The 14,131-nt window shown below is 45.1% G+C and overlaps 3 long non-coding RNA genes across 3 annotated transcripts; 1 reads left to right on the forward strand and 2 right to left on the reverse strand.

Moving 5' to 3' along the window:
- LOC146712685 (uncharacterized) lies at positions 1–2,814 on the reverse strand. Its single transcript, XR_014919067.1, has 3 exons — positions 2,673–2,814; positions 424–479; positions 1–115 (listed from the first exon to the last, which is right to left on the reverse strand). It is a non-coding gene; the product is annotated as an uncharacterized LOC146712685 (long non-coding RNA).
- LOC146712686 (uncharacterized) lies at positions 245–7,313 on the forward strand. Its single transcript, XR_014919072.1, has 3 exons — positions 245–501; positions 6,649–6,768; positions 6,939–7,313. It is a non-coding gene; the product is annotated as an uncharacterized LOC146712686 (long non-coding RNA).
- Positions 4,375–5,257, reverse strand: LOC146712687 (uncharacterized). Its single transcript, XR_014919078.1, has 2 exons — positions 4,891–5,257; positions 4,375–4,810 (listed from the first exon to the last, which is right to left on the reverse strand). It is a non-coding gene; the product is annotated as an uncharacterized LOC146712687 (long non-coding RNA).
- Positions 7,314–14,131: the final 6,818 nt, after the last annotated feature.

Raw genomic sequence — 14,131 nt, forward strand, 5'->3', positions numbered from 1 at the left:
CTGGAGATCCCTGCACTTCCTGTGAGGACAGGAAGTGATGTCATGCTACGCTGTAAAAAGAAAATTGGTGGCACAGCTGCAGCTTATTTCTACTTTAATGGACGTCCTGTTGGACCTACATCAGAGAAAAACATCACCATTAACGTGCAGCAGTCTGATGAAGGTCTCTACTGGTGTTCTACTGATGAGTTTGGATCATCTCCTCAGAGCTTTCTGAGGGTCAGAGGTCAGAACACTGACATCACTTCCTGTTTAAAGCAAACCTGCTGAGCTTATAATAAATTCAATGACCCAGTTTTATCATCTCTCCTGCAGATGTCTATGACACCACCACCATTTCACCAAGTGTCACCAAACCACCACCAACAACAACTACCAATCTCAATTCCCCTCCTTCTACATCGTCCTCCTCCATCATCTCACCTGTAGCTGCTCTGGGTTCTCTGGGTCTTCTAGATCTTATTCTGGTTGCAGCTTTGCTGTTTTGGAACAAAAAACAAGGTATAAAGTGTGTCAAACCCCCCAGAGCTCATTAGATTAAACATTTTACATGGAAAAATAAATTTTCCTTAATAATTATGTAATTATATACTATAATTACTCAGGCCACAAACAGCAGAACTCTCTGCCTGGGAGGGATGTGAGATGGGCAAATGAACTGAATCATTTCTTCAACAGATTTGATTCAACCATGAGACAGTCTACAACATCGGCTGCAGACTCACCCACCCCCACTGCTGCTGTTCCACCTCAGACACTTCACACCTCCTCTATTCACCCTGCTCACTCCCCCCACCCCCAACAACAGCATCCAATACACACTCAACACAAGGCTCCAGCCTGTCTCTCTCAACCACCCAGGTTAGGAGGGAACTGAGGAGGATTAATGGCAAGAAGGCAGCGGGCCCAGATGGCATCAGCTCGAGGGTCGTCAGGTCCTGCGCGGACCAACTGTGTGGGGTGATGGAGCACCTCTTCAACCTGAGCCTGAGGTTGGGAAGAGTCCCACAGCTCTGGAAAACCTCCTGTGTTGTACCAGTGCCAAAGACTTCACGCCCCAAGGACCTCAACAGCTACAGGCCGGTGGCTCTGACATCCCACCTGATGAAGACCCTGGAGCGGTTGGTCCTGGCTCAGCTTCGGCGCCTAACAAGCTCATCACTGGACCCACTTCAGTTTGCCTACCAGCCTGGCATTGGAGCGGATGATGCCGTCATTCACCTCCTACATCGTTCCCTCGCTCACCTGGAGACCGCTGGAAGCACTGTGAGAATCATGTTCTTTGATTTCTCCAGTGCCTTCAACACTATTCTTCCCTCGGTTCTGAAGGACAAGCTGGAGAACTCTGGAGTGGACCATCACCTCACTACCTGGATCCTGGACTACCTCACCGACCGACCACAGTATGTGAGAACTCAGGGCTGTGTGTCGGACAGGGTCGTCTGCAGTACGGGGGCCCCACACGGAACGGTTCTGGCTCCGTTCCTCTTCACCATCTACACTGCAGACTTCTCCCACAATTCCACCCAGTGCTTCCTGCAGAAGTTCTCTGATGACTCTGCAATAGTCGGCCTCATCACTGATGGGGACGACAAGGAGTACAGAGGTCTGACCCAAGACTTTGTGGACTGGTGCCAGCTGAACTACCTCCAGATCAACGCCAGTAAAACCAAGGAGCTGGTGGTAGACTTCCGCAGGCACAAGCATTCTCCACTGCAACCACTGAACATCCAAGGTATGGACATTGAGGCTGTGGACAGCTACAGGTACCTTGGTGTTCATCTGAACAATAGACTGGACTGGACTCATAACTCAGACGCCCTCTACAGGAAAGGGCAGAGCAGGCTGTACCTGCTGCGGAGACTCAGGTCGTTTGGAGTGGAGGGCCCACTCCTGAAGACCTTCTATGACTCTGTGGTGGCTTCTGCTATCTTTTATGGTGTGGTCTGCTGGGGCGGCAGCATCTCTGCTGGGGACAGGAAGAGACTGAACAGGGTGATCCGAAGGGCTAGCTCTGTTCTAGGATGCCCTCTGGACCCAGTGGAGGTGGTGAGTGACAGGAGAACGGCGGCTAAGCTGTCATCCCTGTTGGACAACGTCTCCCACCCCATGCAGCAGACTGTGACAGCACTGAGCAGCTCCTTCAGTGGGAGACTGCGGCACCCACGGTGTGGGACGGAGAGATTTCGCAGGTCTTTCCTCCCCACTGCTGTCAGACTCCACAACAAAGACTTTAACTGAACAAACACACACATCCACACATGTGCAATAACACTAAGTGCAATAATCTTTTCTGGCATCGTTGTATTTTTACTCAGTTGTATATAGCATTCGTATTCTATTTTTATCTTATTGTATATTTTTATTCTATTTTATTCTACTGTATATAGTATATTATTTTATTCTATTCTGTACAGCTGTGTACTGTATTTATTCTTATTGTATTCTAATTTTTGCGTCATAACTTTTGCACTGTCCACTTCCTGCTGTGACAAAACAAATTTCCCACGTGTGGGACTAATAAAGGTTATCTTATCTTATCTTATCTTATCATTCAATTATAAACTGTCCCCATTCACATTGTTTAGCAGAGAACTTATCTTACATGAAAAATATAGATATATATTACACACAGAGAAAGACGTCCAGGTTAGGGATAGTCTCAAACTCACAGATACAGGTTCAGGTCCGCCGTCATAAATAGTGCTCCAAATCAGCTGGGATCGGCTGCAGGTGTGACGGTGAGCACAGGTGCGTGGGCCAGAGGCGGGGCCCGTAATGAGCACCGCCCCAGCAGAGGAGAGAGAGCGCAAAGGAAAAAAAACAAACAAAACATGTTGCCAAACACAGAGTGACCCAGCGAGGCACGAGGACCACGACACAAAGCACGTGCAAACTCCAAAACACATTTCTAGCTTTAACTGAACTTCCAAACAGAGCAGGGCCCTGTTTCAGGAAGCCGGTTTAGAAAACTCAGAGTGAAAAACGATACTCAGGGTTGAGTAACCCCGAACTGTCCAACTCGGAATATTCGGTTTCAGAAAGGCTGATAACAATTAGTTCAGTCAACGCGGAGTTGCTTTAACCCCAAGTGAAGCGCGCGGACGAGGATACATAAAGCCCTGATAAGCGGAGCACAGATTAAGCGAGTCACCATGGAGACGGAGGGAAAGAAGGCGCGGTCAATGTATCTTACAGCGCTTGAGGCCGAAATTCTGATGGCAGCATATGCCGATAACATGCAAATTTTGCGGGAAAAAAGTAACACAGCCTCAGCTGCAAAAGAAAGGGAGCATGCATGGCAAAACATAGCCGACAGAGTCAATGCCTGAGTGTTAATTTAAACATTGATCGAGGGATTTCCACCCATTTAACACGTTATTTTATCATATGTTATTTTATTTGTTATTTTATACATTTTATTTCCTGATGTGATGTGAGCGCAGGTGCAACCCAACAGGCCCCAAACGTTCCTGGCAGCAAGTAAAAATGAAATATAAAAATATAGTCCAAACAGGTAAGGTGTAATTGTATTATGAGCCATAGTGCTTGGTCTGTTTGTCCCATGTAAATCAATTGCAGTTAGAGGCTACATTAATTTCCTTCCTGTAAGCACTTATTGAAATTATCTGAGCACATTACAAGTACATATTTGCTTACTCTGTATGCTCAAATGTGACCCGTTATAGCCAACAGAAAAAAAGCGGAGGCCCGAAAAACAGGTGGGGGTCCTCCACCACCACCACTCACAGAGGCTGAGCAGTTGGCCCTCAGCCAAAACAGTGGGCGCCCTGTGGCCGAAGGCATCTCTGCGGGGACATCCTCTGAGTCAATAACCCCGCAAGACACAAGTGCCTACATAGGGGGTAAATTCAAAATAATACATGATGTGCATACATCCTTTCTTCACAGTCACCTTTGCAGTGCTGCTCATTCATTTGATAAACTCTTTACCATAATGGATTATTTTGTAGTGAAGTTATTTTCCTACTGATTTTGCCTTCCCTCAGCCTTGGTTGTCTTTGAGAGCATAATGACAATGAAGTGTAAGGTGATTGGTATGTTTGTTAATTGCCATTTGGTCCCTTGTAAGTTATAAGTGACCTGTATAAACCTCATATTCTATCAGTTGATGGTGGTGGTGTACTGCATCTGGTGCAGCCTCCTGTTGAGCCAGACCAACATGCAATTGTGAGTAATACTCCACAGATTATATGAGTTTACAGTAGAACAGCAATGTTGTCTATTTCTTTACTACAGGAAAATAATGAAGAAACATTGACAGCTGTTACAGAGGAGGAAGCCACAGAGACACTTTATGAGGTTTACATCTTTTAATACTTTGTGTACAGGAAATACAGGCGACCAATAAAGCCAGTTGAACAAAAAATCTGTTTATTCTTCTTTCAACATGTTGAGGTGATGGGTCAAAAGAAATGATTGTGACATATGGTGTCTCTGACTGCTCTTCCATCTTGTATGTCCGTGGGAGGGTCAGGATGTTCATGGTTTGGATCACTGCTGATGTCTGGTTCAGAAGGACAGTGTTCTCCTCTAATTGTGGCAATGTTGTGAAGAATCACACATGCCACAATAATGTCACATGCCCTTTCTGGGGTGACCCTGAGTCTTTGCAGGCACTGGAACCGGGCCTTAAGCATTCCGATAGTCATTTCAATTCTGGCTCTTGTCCTGCAATTAGCCAGATTATATCGCTGCTGTGGGCCCGGTTCAGGGTCAGGGTAAGGGGTAAGCAAATAGGGTAAACATGGATACCCCCTATCACCAAGCAAGTAGCCAGTGAACTCTCCTAAGACAGAAGGGTACACTTCAGTTCAAATGTCCCTGAAGCAATTGGTCTTTATATATTTTAAAGTATTCTCAACTCACCATGTCCAAATTTTGTGCTCAGTGTACATTCACGGAATATTTGTGAGTCATGGACAGAGCCTGGCCACTTGGCTTCCACATTTGTGATAATGTTGGCAGCATCACATATGATCTTCACAGTGCAGAGAACACAAATTAGCATCCATTACTATAATGAAATAATTTGTTAGTTTGACATGCTACAGGGAACTATGTACCTGCACATTAATGCTGTGGAAAGACTTCCTGTTCACATAGTCTCCTTCATTTACTGAAGGAGCAATGATTGGAATGTGAGTGCCATCTGTACAGCCAATCACGCCTGGGAACCCTGAAAATAAATGTAAAATTTAAGTAGTAGTCCAAGTATCACCACATCATAAATTAAGTTTTGTTCATCCTGCTACCTGCAGTTTTGTGGCATCCCTCTTTGATAAATCTTGTGGGTCTGTGACCGGGGAACACCACAAACGAGTACAGGAGACGTTTCAGTGCAACTGTAACATTCCTGACTGCCCGACAGACGGTAGCCTTGGAAACGTGCTCAGCGTCACCAATATTATACAGAAAGCTCCCGTTTGCAAGAAACCGAAGTGCAATACAAATAATATGCAATGAACTGAGAGCATGTCCGCGATGTGTCACATGCGTAATATATGGCCTGAGGATGTTATCCAAATAAATTATAGATTGTGCTGAGAAACGGTAACGTTCACACAGAAAATCATCAGGAAATGATAAAATGTCCAAACGCGCTCTGATCACTCTCTCCCGGCGGAGAGCTCTGCGGAGAATTTGGGCTTCAACATCTACTGGCTCTTCAAGGAAGGGACACGCCATGTCCAACACTTCCTACAGTCAGGTTTCCGACACAGAGGCGGAGACAGTCAGGGTTAGTTGTAGTAAACCTGCTAGGGGGCAGGTTAGCTTCACGGAGTGTGTCGTCATAGTGACTCACTCAGGCTGCAGCTGAACTCGCTTTGTGAAACCGAAAACCCAGAGTTTTCGTTAACTCAGGGTATACTTACTCAGTTTTTCCACTAAACCGGCTTCCTGAAACAGGGCCCTGTTCACTTAAATTACACAATTGAAAGCATGAAAGCATGTGTGTATTGTTTGTGTATTTATACACAAGCACTCTTGTGGGGCGATCGTGGCTCAAGAGTTGGGAGTTCGCCTTGTAATCGGAAGGTTGCTGGTTCGAGCCCCGGCTTGGACAGTCTTGGTCGTTGTGTCCTTGGGCAAGACACTTCACCCGTTGCCTACTGGTGGTGGTCAGAGGGCCCGGTGGCGCCAGTGTCCGGCAGCCTCGCCTCTGTCAGTGCGCCCCAGGGTGGCTGTGGCTACAATGTAGCTTGCCATCACCAGTGTGTGAATGTGTGTGTGAATGGGTGGATGACTGGATATGTAAAGCGCTTTGAGGTCCTTAGGGCCTAGTAAAGCGCTATACAAATACAGACCATTTACCACTCATATATAGTCAAATAATTGAAAAAATATGTTCATTTACCTGTTACTACCACACACCAAAGAGTCAAAGAGTCTGCTCTGAGAGTTTCCTTCGCGACCGACACATCACTAGCTGGGATAACCACATTTACTCAGGGCCTTCTTGATGTGATGTTCCTCCTGGCTGCTGTGTCTGTGGGGATGGTGTTCGCTCTGTGTTGTAGCGTCCTGATGACTCCCAGTTTGTGCTCCATGCTGGCAGACGTCTTCGGTTTAGAATCTTTTATTATTTGTCTCGTGTTTAAATCCTCGTCTTTCTCATTCCTGCAGAAAGGACGCTGTCATCAAGTCTGAGTCAAGTCACCTATCAGGATATGAACGTCAGACAATCAGCCAATAAAATTACAGATACACACTCACGTTGTTTTCTCCAGTCCGAGGACACTGCAGGTACACATTCAGCTGTTATCCAACAAGTTATTGCTTCACAAAATATGATTATGACCCTTTGTCCACTGTGGGTCCTTGTGATAATTTCTTTGCTCCTCTATTCTTCTTGTCTTTCCATCTCCTGGATTCTCTTTTAACCATCTACTCATTCTCGTTCTCTTGTGCATCAGGGCTGAGTTATTGATGGAGTTTCCCAGATCAAATTTAAAGGAGGATGGGAAGAAGAGGATTTTCTCTCTGCCAGTCCCGTCAGCTCCCTGCTAAGATTTAGAGCTTGTCCTGTTTTTCAGTATAAAGGCCCTGGTCATCTGTTTTTCTTGCCATTGCTTAAAAAGTGTACATTCTGCATCCAAATGTCCAGCTGCCTTCAACTTTGATGTTTGTCTTGGCCAAAAATAAGCCTTCAGTTTATTCCTTTGTTTAAATAAAAATCTCTTGCTGATAAACTGAACCCTGGCTGTGGCGTCAGAGTAGCGCTATATAAGTGCTACATAAGAACCAGTCCTTCTACCATTTACTAAAAGCAGGCTTTTGCCAGGGCTGCAAAGGGATTTGTAAAGAATTAATTTTTAGTGTACTATGTTTCTGTCATGCGCCGCGGCGCGCGTGCACAAAAGGATCCAAACGCAGACTCAAGCGCTAACAGAAACTGACACTTTATTATAACAACAAAAGGCGACCCGGGAAAACCAAAGCAGCAAAACAAGGAACTAAAAACCCCGGGGAAACAATGATGCCTTCTACCATTTACTAAAAGCAGGCTTTTGCCAGGGCTGCAAAGGGATTTGTAAAGAATGATTTTTTAGTGTACTATGCTTCAGGCAGTTGTTGCATGGAAGTGGCTGTTACTGAAAGTCCAGCACAGACCTGTAGTGACAGCCAGTGATTGGCATTTTGAAATGATAATAATAGCATAATGATTTAAAATTCCAGGTTCCTAATGAAGGTCTTGCAGATAAACAGTAACACATTCTATAATTTATTATTAATAAATAATAAACAGGTGGAGCCGGTAGCTCAGCATGTTTGATTTGGCAGTTTTGCACTAGATGAGCTTCCTGAGGCAACTCAAACGGGATCTGTGTTTCCAGGTGGAACTGAACAACAACCTCTCCATTGGAGCCAATAATAAAAACATGAATAACAATAAGCTTTATTTGGGGCTCTGATCTGAGGATGTAACATCATTTGTAATGTGGGTCTCAACAAGCTCAAGGAACGCTTTAAAAGTAGCCATTAATATGGTAAAATCACAGGTAGCCAGTGTAGCGTTGTTTTTGAAATATGCTGAAAGTGTGGCAGCAGAGTTTTGAACGAGCTGGACTCTTGACTGAGTAAAGTCTGCACTACGTGAGGAGACTCGAGGAGATGAAAGCATGGAAAACTGTGAGATCAACAGATTCATCTTGTTCTGGTGAAATGTCTGGAAGTTTCTTTGGTTTGTGTACAAGAAAGTGAAACAATTTTCTTGAATTCTTACACATTTTTACAGGATATTAGTAGGCGGCTCCTTTACTAAACAGCTCCAACTGTTTGATTTGTTTGAATTTTACAGGACAGCTTTTTCCTGTGTTACTCATTCATTATGGAGCTACTGTAGTCAACATGTAATGCTTCTCTAAAACCCTGTGACACAATCTTCTTTAACATTAGTGCGCATTAACCCCACATCTTCCCTGTTTTATTGCTGATGTTGGCCTGACAGTATTGGGGTAACAATGTCTCCTCTGTTTAGGAGAGGGCAGCAGGGTCACATCCTCACTGACATCACCTGTATTTGCACTACAGTCATTCCCTTCACTGACCTTTGCTCTCCTTCTCTTTTCCATCAGGTTGTGTAAAACTGAAACAGGCATTAAATGTTTACTACAAATGATGCTTTACACAGAAATGCATTGTTAGCTGTTTTTACACACCAGCCTGTGTGAACCGTACATTTATTAGCTAATATCAGTGGATACAAGAAAATGGTATAAAGACAAACACTAGCAGCCTTAGCGTTTCTGTTCTGAATCTCTAATCTCTCACAGATATTCATCAAACCCTGTCCTCTATCAGCTTTCAACATAAGAAAAGTATTAGGCCTCATTGAAAAACAGTCTGTTTGCAGATGAAGTACTTTAAAAACTATACTTAAAAACATTTCATACACAAATCTGTCATTTATCTAGATTTTCTTGACTGAGTTTACAATTTACTAGAACTGCCAAAAACACATGAATAGAAACAAATGATGAAGGATCCACTTCAAGGAAAGTGGAAAAGCCTCTGTTAGCTGCTGTTTGCAGCTGACACAGTCTAACAGAGGCTAATACCAACGCTAACCAACAGTTTAGCATATCGTCGACAGCTCACCTCAGCATGGCTGTCCTCGGTCAGCAGTGAGCTTTATTAACTTGCACAAAGTTTTACACCCTGTTTGAGAGTAAATAAAAGTGGACATTTCTCAGCTCCAGCATTGACAGCTGAGGTAAACGGTGGACCGACAGCTTATCCACAAAATGGGAAAAACTCCGGTCCAGAATCCGGTCCAGTCCTCGTGGCAGTAAAAACTGTAATCATGCATACATGCTTTTGTCACACCTGACCATTTCGTACAATATAATTGAAGTTTTGGATTTAAAAATATAGCAGACGTGAACGGCAACATTCCTGATGAGGCTGGTCAACGCTGTTCAACTAGAAGCCTACGTGGATGATATCCCAGCCTACACATCCCCCTGAACTGAATTGCCTCAGTGAAATACTTGCTCACTCACACCAAACTTCATTAAATGTGAATGTGTTACTTTGCTGGTTCCCAGTTGCAGCTTAAGTGCATCCAAAATTAGATTTCCCAGCTTTTCAAACACACCATGAGCTGTGCCATTTTCTGGGCACAGCAGGTTAATACCATATAAAGATTTCCTGATGTTGTATCTCCAATAACAGGTCACGGCATTTCGCTCTCGAGGCAGCCAGTGCCCTCCCTGTGTAACGGAGTTAAAAATACATATGAAAAACATGCACTTACCTGTTCTTAATTATCATTTTAAGTGTGAATTTTATCATTTTTTTATTGTATTTTATTTTGAAAACCCAGAAACCGGATCTCACTCTAACGTTTAGAAGCTGCTAAGGCTTCCGCTCCTCACAGCGCGCGTTTGCACTGTGAGGGTAAGTCCTGTAATTAAAGACTCTGGCATTTTTATGGTTTCTGGTGTGAATGTTATGGTAAATGGTAAATGGCCTGTATTTATATAGCGCCTTACTAGTCCCTAAGGACCCCAAAGCGCTTTACATATCCAGTCATCCACCCATTCACACACACATTCACACACTGGTGATGGCAAGCTACATTGTAGCCACAGCCACCCTGGGGTGCACTGACAGAGGCGAGGCTGCCGGACACTGGCGCCACCGGGCCCTCTGACCACCACCAGTAGGCAACGGGTGAAGTGTCTTGCCCAAGGACACAACGACCGAGACTGTCCAAGCCGGGGCTCGAACCGGCAACCTTCCGATTACAAGACGAACTCCCAACTCTTGAATGTTGTTACATAAGTTGTACATGTCGATGTATATAGGTTCATATTGATGTTAGAAAGTTTCTGTGTAACTGAAACAAAGGCTGGTTGCTGTTAAATAGTGTTTCTGCCGTATTTTTGCTCTTTGGCAGTAAGTCTTTGTCAGCCCCCTAGTGGTTGCTGCGCATAGCGGGAAATGTGTTTGGATTTACTGTTTTTCTGTGCTTTTTGTGATGTTGCTTTACATTGTAGGAGCTACAATTGCTGGTACCATCAGAAGACACCTGTTGAGTGTGTTTTATGTCTTCTGCAGGTATGTGAGCTTGTTAACAGCCATTTTGTCTGTAAAGCACAAGCAAGTGAAGATGAATGCGCTATTGTTAATTTGTCCACTAGAGGGAAATGTTTAGTCGGTGGTATTTATGTTTATCCTGTTATTTTGTTTTATACGATTGTGGAATGTATTTTATTAGTCATAAGATTTCTTTTGTATACAAGCTCAGTATGACAGACCTAAAATGGGAGAAATTATTATTTTCCACCTTTTCTTTATTAAAAAGTTAATTGTAAGTCTGTTAAGACAGCACGCGTTTGCACTGTGAGGGAGCTACGATTGCTGGTACCATCAGAAGACACCTGTTGAGTGTGTTTTATGTCTTCTGCAGAAATAAACTGTGAAAAGCCAACCCTTCTGAGCGTCTGTGATTCTTGAAGAGCTGGAAGTGTTACACTGGTGCCGTGACCATTCGGATCTTCAGATCAGCTTGATGCTCATCGCCGTGGCTGCTGTTCTGCTCCCCTGCTGTTCACAAGTTGAATGTGGGTTGTTGTAACCAAGTGAGTTTAGACAAAAGAAAAACCCAAACAAGCGAAAAAAGAAAAAAAAACCCCAAAAACAAACAAAAAGGTGAGGGGTGTGACTGAAATAAGGGTGAAAGTGTCTGTGTTTTGATATACAACGTGTGGTTATACACTTAACTTATTTGGACATTATTATTATTATAAAAAAAAATTTTCTTTCCCTCGTTTTGCTGCTATTATACTGTTATTTTTCTTATTTTTATCTCTGGGTTTATTTTGTTTTTTTTCTCTCCCTAACGGAGTGCACATGCAGTTATTATCTTAAGTGTGTGACTTGACGATGGATAAATTTGTCACTCCAGTACTACCTAAGGGTAGAGGTGCCGGACTAGTTCATGCAGTTGACGCCAGTAATGTCACACAGTTTGGTCCTGTGAGCAGTGACACTGGGCTAGGCCAAAGCCCGAGTTTTATTCCCATCGGTAGGCGTGTGGGTGATATGCCCCAGGTTTCCACTCCAATTAGAGACAGTGATGCTGTACACAGTTTTACTGACATGGTTGAGCAAATAGGAGCCCAGATTGGTGAATCCATTGTTACTAAACTGTTGTCACCTGGCGTTGTGAACCTGATTGGTGACTCTAAGACTCAAACTGAGCAATGTAACAGTACCGCTCGAGATGTACCACATGTAACTGTCCATGTTAAGCCCAATAGGGAGCTTCAAATTTTTAGGGGTGATGGCACAGACAGATGTTCGGTTCAGGACTGGATTGACATGGCAACAACCTACCTGTGGAAGCAAGAGGTCCCCATTCATGGCCAGGCTGACGAAATTATTAGCCACTTAATGGGGAAGGCCAGAGATGTGGTCAGAGTGGCTCTTCGTAGTGACCCAGGTCTTGATGTCAAACAGAAACCTGATCTGGTCTTTGGTGTCCTTCGCCATTATTTCAGTGATTCTTCATCGTGCCTCCCTCTTGCTGACTTTTATGCAACACTCCCTACCAGGGGTGAAAACCCGGTAGATTATTGGATAAGACTGAACAAGGCTGCTGAACTAGCCATAGAGGGGCTACGCAGACAGGGGCAGACAGCGACCCCTTTAACCCATGAAGTAGCATGTATGTTTGTGAAGCATTGTCCTGACCCCGAGTTGTCTTATGTCTTCAAGTGCAAGCCTGTCCATGAGTGGACTGCTCGAGACGTACAACAACGGATTGATGATTATCAAAGGGAGGTGAGTGCTAATGGTAGAGCCAGTGGCGCTGCACAGTTGAAGGGCTGTAATTCTACGATCACCGCCGTGCACCCGAACGCCTCACCTGCAGCTGCTGTACCGGAGGGACGCTCCCGAAGTTTCTCGCCCCCATCCTCAGGTTTTCAGGGGTTAGTGGACTCGTTCCCCTCCACCACTGCAACACGAGATCCCCTCGTCGGAAGTCTGAGTTTCTCCCCTTCGACTGCGGTGAGTCAAAATCTTCAACAGTCAGAGGAAAGGCTCATGGGTCAGATGGTGGATATGTTTCAGGCCATGATGGAGAGAATGCAGTACCACAACACTCAGACACCAAGGAGAGGGGCCTTTAATCAGTTCTCGCGAAATAGACGGAGGAGGGAGGATGCCTGCAAAGTCTGCAGTGATCCAAGACATACCACAGCATCACACTGCCTATCCGACAAACTGTGCTTTTCATACTTTGCTCCTGGCCATGTTCGGTCGTCCTGCCCGGCTAGTACGTCTACCCAGGTCCAGCCGGAGGGAAACTAACTGACCTGTATTCGGTGGGAGGCAGTGCAGGTCTTACAGGAAACTCCCAAACTGCTGATACCTGTGATGCGGAGTCAGTGTATGAAGAGGCAAGACAAAAATGCAAAGATTCTGAAGTTATCTTCCAAAACGTTCACAAAGTCGGCAATAGTGACAGTCTTTTCTACACTCCCGTCACTTTCGGTGGGCTTTTGAAAATGGGTGGTATGCTGGGCAGTGGATCCATGGCCTGCAGCATGAATGAAGCAGCTGAGGTGACTCTGCGTGAGTCTGGACTGATATCTGATCAAGATGTTATCAAAGTGGATGTGACTCTTGTTGGGTGTGGAGGACTACGTGTGAAGCCTAAGTATGCCCTCAATGTGGAGATGGAGGTGTATGGCTGCAGAATGATAGTTCCCATCCTGGTGGTTCAAGGGCAGCTTGATGACCTGATACTGGGGACGAACGTCATTAAGCACATATTACACCAGTCTAAACATTGTGAGTCCTACTGGAACACGGTCTCCAGTAATTGCTCTAAGACCAACCTTGAGACTGAAAACTTTCTGTCTATGCTTTCTGGTTTGACCCCGTGGAAAGATTCGGACGTCCCGGACAAAGTGGGCACGGTTAGGTGTAACTCAGCTGTGTCCCTTGAACCGGGTCGCGAATATCTGGTATGGGGAAAACTACCAAAGAACATCAATGTCTCCCCTGGCAGTACAGTGATGACAGAGCCCTCGTCATCCCGCTCAGCACCCAGAGGGATTTTGGTTGCTAGATTGGTTACTCCCTTGTGGGGTGATAGATGGGTCCCATTGAAACTGATCAATATGTCTGAGCAGCCTGTACATCTGCGACGTAACGCCAAACTAGCAGATGTGTACTCCTGTGTGGCGCTCGAGGACTTTGATGCTTCAGCGCTCCAGGAGACAACTCTGGCTAGCAGCCATCAGTCGGCCATGTCGCCACAAGTCACGCCCACCTCCATGACGGAGAAACTCAAACTTGTTGGGCTTGGTGATGTTGACATAGAGTCCTGTGAGACATCGGGACAGTGTAAAGAGAGGATGGCTGACCTGGTTTTGCAGTACAAGGATGTCTTTTCCCGCCATCATCTCGACTGTGGGGAAGCCAAAAACTTTGTGCATCGCATCCGCCTCTCAGATAACAGACCTTTCAGACTTCCCTACAGGCGTGTGCCCCCAAGCCAGTACCAGAAGCTGAGACAAGTGTTGACTGAGATGGAGGAGAGGGATATCATCAGGAAATCGACCAGTGAGTATGCATTACCATTGGTGCT

This window comes from Copadichromis virginalis, linkage group LG3 (genome assembly GCF_057382275.1).
Source record: "Copadichromis virginalis isolate Kocher_CV1m ecotype Utaka linkage group LG3, C_Virginalis_male_GT1.1, whole genome shotgun sequence".
In the NCBI taxonomy this organism is placed as follows: domain Eukaryota; kingdom Metazoa; phylum Chordata; class Actinopteri; order Cichliformes; family Cichlidae; genus Copadichromis; species Copadichromis virginalis.